Source organism: Bos javanicus, chromosome 27, assembly GCF_032452875.1.
Source record: "Bos javanicus breed banteng chromosome 27, ARS-OSU_banteng_1.0, whole genome shotgun sequence".
Taxonomy (NCBI): domain Eukaryota; kingdom Metazoa; phylum Chordata; class Mammalia; order Artiodactyla; family Bovidae; genus Bos; species Bos javanicus.
Genome location: NC_083894.1, coordinates 30,249,992 through 30,256,023, shown reverse-complemented (window position 1 = coordinate 30,256,023; position 6,032 = coordinate 30,249,992). Strand labels below are relative to the sequence as shown.

At 40.1% G+C, this 6,032-nt stretch overlaps 1 non-coding gene across 1 annotated transcript; it reads left to right on the top strand.

Moving 5' to 3' along the window:
• The first annotated feature begins 379 nt into the window (after positions 1–379).
• On the top strand, positions 380–452 carry TRNAK-CUU (transfer RNA lysine (anticodon CUU)). The gene has a single exon. It is a non-coding gene; the product is annotated as a tRNA-Lys (tRNA).
• The last annotated feature ends 5,580 nt before the right edge of the window (positions 453–6,032 follow it).

The window sequence follows — 6,032 nt, the reverse complement described above, 5'->3', positions numbered from 1 at the left end:
TGACTCTTTGTGACCCCATGGACTGCAGCATGCCAGGCTTCCCTGTCCATCACCAACTCCCAGAGCTCACTCAAACTCATGTCCATTGAGTCAGTGATCCCATCCACTGTTTTAACAACATTCATATATACCATGCTGTCGCTGTCGCTGTTTAATCTCAAAGTCATGTTTGACTCTCTGCAACTCCATGGACTGTAGCCACCAGGCTTCTCTGTAGGTTGCCATACCCTCTTCCAGGGGATCTACCCAACCCAGGGGCTGAACATGCGTCTCCTGTATCTCCTGCATGGCAGGCAGATTCTTTACCGCTGATCCACCAGGGAAGCCCGACATTCTGGCAGGAGGCAAATACCTTGCTGTGTTCTTTTAGGTAATGGCTGTCTGGCTAGCTCAGTTGGTAGAACATGAGACCCTTAATCTCAGGGTCCTTGGTTAGAGTCCAAGGTCAGGTGGGGTTTTCACTGCTTATTGTGGATTCCAGTCCTATGTGGGTTTGCTTTCTGTTCCCAGCTGTCCACTTCTATCTAAAAAAAAAAAAAAAAGCTCTGTTAGGGAAAAGTGAGTTGATTCAGGGAAACCATTCAATTCTTTACAGGTGCTCACTCATGTCTCATCATTTCTGTTTAATATGCCTCCTGCTCTGATTTCCTTTCATCTTTATTATCTTTCCAGTGTTCACCAACCATCACTCTTTACTACTAACACCAGAGACAACTGTCTGTAAAGCTCTTCTCCTGTGAAATTATTCTACTTCTTTGAAAATTCCTATAATGTAACACTTTGTATCCCTCTTGTGTCCTTTGTGTTTTTTCTGCTTTGATATTTTTTCCTGTTGTTTATTAGATCTTGGTTAACTTAGAAAGACATCAGAAATAAAGCTTTAGCAAGATTTTTCATCTCACTTTCCTGGCCTGTGATCTTTCTGACTTTTTTCCCAAAGCCTGTTATAGGTCTTCCCTGCAAGGTGGCAAATTCAATATAATGCCATTAGCTGTTTCCCTGGCTTTTTTTTTTTTTTTGAGAAGAATGGCAGGTATAAATCTTGAGTTTCATCACCATTCACATTGCCATTTCTTAACATCTGTCTAATTGCTATTGACCACAGAAAGTAGTTTTTGATTGAGGCACAATGTAAAGGAATATTGATTGCAGTAAATGAACTTTTGTACAGTCACTGAGTCAATTAAGCAAGAAGATATCTAGCATTGCATCTCATGTAACAAAGTCCAGTTTTCATGTCGCTGACTGGTAGCCCTGGTTCCTTTGCCTCAGCCTGGATATTTGCAGTAAATCCCTTCCTTTGTTTAATATAAAAATACCATCGCCTTGAGCAGAAGGATAGTAAAAAAAAATAAGTCTGTACTCCCGCTGTCCAAAGAGAACAGAAGGAAATTAGAACAAAAACCGATTTTACTTTTAATCCTTCAAATAAGAAGCTTTTCTGCATGCATTTTTTTATCAAAGCAATATACATTTTATTCTGGGTTAACAATCAAGAAATCCGTATCAAGAGGATATCAGCAGCTTGCAGCTGCTGTCACACTGGAAGGAAGCTCAGCTCTGATTTTGCTGAGATGACTGGTAATGATAGCATTGTAGGGGGATAGAGCACCTTTCACCCCAAAAGGCTTTCCAGACATCACTCCTGCCAGCTGTGACTGCTGACGCTGAGGCCTCAAGGGACTTAGATGCAGTGACACAAATGCCACGTGAAGGGAATGGAGAGAAAAAAAAGCACGAGGCCACAGGACACATATAACCTTATGACCAGAGACCCTTTCAGGGACAGAGAGGAAGTCTTAAAGTCACACAGACTCTTGAGATTTGAACACGGGGGCAAGAAGTTTACAACCCTGACCTCTGATGTGTTAACCTAGCCACAGAAATTCACCCTGGCCTTTGATCCTAGGGCTTGGGTATCCCTGGGGTGTAAAAGGAGACAGCGGGTTCAGTATGTTGTTGCTGTATCTCTTACTCTATTAAGTTTTCATTCAATGGTGATAGCAATTGGTGCTGTGAAAACAAAATATAAGTGAGTTGGCATGTTGCTATGTGTTGGAGGATTCAATGCCTAGCAAATCTAGTGTCATTATTCCTAAAATGCATAGCTCGTTTTTATTATTGCCTTGTAGTTTATGAAATGATATCATAGTTTTTGCATTTGAGCCTCTAACTGGCATATGTGATGGAAAGGCACATTGCTGTTGTTATGTGTATTTTGTCTCTGGTAGTAAAAAATGGAAGACTTGTGGAACTTAATTTATACAAAACTATGCAGGCAGCAATGATTGTTGAATACTAGACCCAGAGATGCCTTCCTCTGGAAAATGCTAGTTAGTCAATGGTGATGAAGGTTAGTTACATTTTTGTTGACATAGATCTCCAAAATATTTCTCACAGAAAAATCTTGCACGCTTATGCCAATGAGTCTCAAACTTCTGATTCACTAAATATCTTCCCCTTTTTAATAGGGTTTTCTTGGCAAGTGGTACCCTATGACTATTGAATTTCATTTGATTTAGAGTTCATGTTGTATGATTTGAGTGATCCATACTGGTTTTAATAAAGACTACTATGCCAATATTAGCCTCTGAGCTTTTAGAAAAGTATACTCCTTAATAGGTCTATTTTATAAATTGCCCAATGAATTTAAGCCTGCTGGTTTCCAGGCCAAAAGTGCTGAACAGCTCCATTATAGAATTTTATCACTGCTAATTTATTATAAAATAATAATTAGTATAATTTTATTCTCCTGCTGAATAAATCAACCACTATCCCCTGACCTGCCTTTCTGTGGATGTAATACACAGCCACAGTTCTGATATTAGAGTGATCAAGACTTTTGTCAAGGTAATAAATCATGTTATCTTGAGTACTGGGGGGAAACTGGTTTAAATAAAAATGTCTCACTTACCCCTTATAACTCTATAACTCTTTTATGAAGATTAAATTATAGCATAAAGGGTTTTTTGTGCTTTATCCTTCAGTGGCTGCCTCCCATGGGTGGTTGGGCAGGTTGTGCACTGTGCAATCGTACTTAATGACCTTGCACGCACACTGAGGACAGTTATTATTTCATTCAAACATTGAGGGCTAATTGTGTGTCTCTTCCTAAAAGAATGAAGATGTAGTTTAACAAGATCTAATTATCTGTTTTATAGAACTGGTATTTTAGTGTATGTGGGGAGGGGTAAAAATAAATAACCAAGAAAATATATCACAACGAGATACTACCTTACTCCTGTTAGAATGGTGGATGGTCAATTTCTTCCCTTAGTTTTTCTCAGACTTTTACTTCATCCATTTTGATGCACACAATAACAAATATTAGGTGACTACATGTTTATAATTGTTTTATCTTTCTGCTGAATTGATATAGGTGTATGTGCGATTAAAATAAAGTGGGGATACTGTGAAAGTGACTTGTGGGCCCTTTTAGCATAAGTGGTCAGGAAGGGCGTTTCTGAAGAGACAACATTTAAGCTAAGCTCTGAATGGTAAGAATTCTCCAGCCAAGCAGTGATCTGGAAAAGAACGTTTGAGGCAGAGAGAAGAGGAAGTTCAAAGGCTGTATGATGAGAACACGTGTGCCTGGAGTGTAGTGAGCATTAAGACAGCGAGACTAGATAAACCCAGTGACCTAACGAGAGGAGGGACAGATTGTGTAGGTAAAAAATGACAAGAGTAAAGAGTTCAGATTTCATTTTAAATGGCCCATGAAGTTACTAAGATGCTTTGTGAAATCACCTGAATTTCACAGGTGAATGAGAAACCCAGCATATTACAAGGGTACAAATTCACCTTTTGATCGGCACAGGTGATATATTTAGGTAAAGCTTTGGACATGATGCTAAGTTTAAATTTTCTTCTGAAGTTACTGGGAAGCAAAGATGAATGACAATCTAATTTCCCTTTTAGACAAGATTCTCTGGGGGAATAGATTAGAGTTGAATAACACTGGACACTGGTTAACTATTGTATTAGTTTTCTATTAATGCAGAACAGATTACCACAGATGTAGTGGCTTAAACAAAACTCATTTACCGGCTCACAGTTCTGTAGATAAAGAAATCTGAGCGAGCTTGGCTGAATTTGTAGCTTAGGGTCTCACCAGTCTGAAAGCAAGTGTTGGCTCTTCAGGTGTTGGCCTCTTCTGGAGGCTCTTCTTCAGGTGTTGGCCTCTTCTGGAGGCTCTTCTTCAGGTGTTGGCCTCTTCTGGAGGCTCTTCTGGTGCATATTCAAAGCTGAGTCTCCCTGGGGACCATGCTGCTGCTAAGTACCTTGAGTCGTGTCTGACTCTGTGGGACCCCATAGACAGCGGCCCACCAGGCTCCCCTGTCCCTGGGATTCTCCAGGCAAGAACACTGGAGTGGGTTGCCATTACCTTCTCCAATGCATTAAAGTGAGAAGTGAAGTCGCTCAGTCATGTCCGACTCTTAGCAACCCCATGGACTGCAGCCCACCAGGCTCCTCCTTCCATGGGATTTTCCAGGCAAGAGTACTGGAGTGGGGTGCCATTGCCTTCGGGGCTATATCAGAAGCTAAATATTGAAAGAGAGAAATGCATGTCAGTAGAATAGATTGCAGCCATGAAATTAAAAGACGCTTACTCCTTGGAAGGAAAGTTATGACCAACCTAGATAGCATATTGAAAAGCAGAGACATTACTTTGCCAACAAAGGTCCGTCTAGTCAAGGCTATGGTTTTTCCTGTGGTCATGTATGGATGTGAGAGTTGGACTGTGAAGAAGGCTGAGCACCAAAGAATTGATGCTTCTGAACTGTGGTGTTGGAGAAGACTCTTGAGAGTCCCTTGGACTGCAAGGAGATCCAACCAGTCCATTCTGAAGGAGATCAGCCTGTGATTTCTTTGGAAGGAATGATGCTGAAGCTGAAATGCCAGTACTTTGGCCACCTTATGCGAAGAGTTGACTCATTGGAAAAATTCTGATGCTGGGAGGGATTGGGGGCAGGAGGAGAAGGGCATGACAGAGGATGAGATGGCTGGATGGCATCACTAACCCGATGGACGTAAGTCTTGGTGAACTCCAGGAGTTGGTGGTGGACAAGGAGGCCTGTCGTGCTGCGATTCATGGGGTCGCAAAGAGTCGGACACGACTGAGCGACTGAACTGAACTGAACTGAAAATAATATAACTAGTAACTAAAGAAATAAACAAGCTAGTAACAGTAACAGCCCTGGACAAGAAACAGTACCCCAAATTGCTACAATCTCTTCTCTAAAAATCCAATTTCCAACAACAAAATAATGAAACATACCAAGAAACAAAGTATGATCTATTTGCAAGGAATGAAAGAAACAAGTATGCAACAGAAACTGACTATGAAAGTGACTAGATGTTGGATTTAGGAGAAAAAGACTTCAAAATAATCTGTTATAAGTATGTTTAAAGTAGCATGGAAACATATACATTACCATAGGTAAAATAGATCACTAATGGGAAGCGGCTGTATAACACAGGGAGTTCAGCTCAGGTGCTCTGGGATGACCTAAAGGAGTGAGATAGGGAGGGAGTGTGAGGGAGGTTCAAGAGGGAGAAAACATATGTATACTTACGGCTGATTCATGGTGTACAGCAGAAACCAACACATTGTAAAGCAATTATCCTCCAATTAAAAATACATTAAAAAATAGAAGGAGACAGAATGGCAACTGGAACTTATGGGGAAAAAAGAGAAATAAGTTTAAAGAACTAAAGAAAGTTGCAGTTAATGAAGGAAAGATGTGGGTAAGAACAAAGTTGTGCAAGGGTAAGAAAGTGACTCCAAATAGTGACTTGAATCCATCAGAAATGTTTAAAAAAAGGTTAATATGTCAAAACCTATAAACATGTACTTGATCGCTTTTCTTCTCTTGGCTGCTTTAAAAGAAAACTATATAAAGTAATAATTATAAAAGTGAATTGTTGGATTTGTAACATTAGTAGATGGGAGATAGATACATATATATATATATAGATATATATAATCATACCATAAAGAGAGGGAGCATTAATAGAGCTATACAGGAGTA